This window comes from Capsicum annuum, chromosome 9 (genome assembly GCF_002878395.1).
Source record: "Capsicum annuum cultivar UCD-10X-F1 chromosome 9, UCD10Xv1.1, whole genome shotgun sequence".
In the NCBI taxonomy this organism is placed as follows: domain Eukaryota; kingdom Viridiplantae; phylum Streptophyta; class Magnoliopsida; order Solanales; family Solanaceae; genus Capsicum; species Capsicum annuum.
Genome location: NC_061119.1, coordinates 10,958,995 through 10,959,627, shown reverse-complemented (window position 1 = coordinate 10,959,627; position 633 = coordinate 10,958,995).

The following is a 633-nucleotide window of genomic DNA, read 5'->3' as shown; positions in this document are numbered from 1 at the left end:
CCTTTTTTATTTAAATTACATACACTCATACTATAATTTTTATTTTTATTTTTGTAATATATTGATTTTGACATATTATAGTTTATTATAATATATTATAGTAGCAATCATTGTCTTCCTTCTTTACAAATTTAGCCAATATAATCAATATATGTATATCTATATTTATAATCTATAATATATTAAAAGTGTGACGACCCTTAAAAAAGTGATTTGAATTTTTTGTCCTTCATTAAAAGTCTCCACTTTAAAAAAAAATCATCTTTTTACCTTTTTAATAATTAATTAATTAAAAATTGAAGTATCTTAAAATATATGATAAGAGCAAATTTATGGTAAATTAATATTGATAGATTTTCTTTTTCCTTGTGTACAGGAAAAGAGTCTTAAAATAGATGTTAAGAAAAAAAGAGAAAAGTATCTTTTAAAAAGTGAGTATATGGTAATAAAAAAATATATGGTAACAATTATTAGGAGAATTAATAATTGAGTTGTACTAAAATATATGATAGGAGGAGGAAAATATAATTAATGTCCATGACAAAATGTTAAAAATAAGAACACGTTAATATATCTTCTGTTAGGATTTGAAGGTGTTCTTGTAAAAGTCTATGTTTTAAGCAAAATCATTTT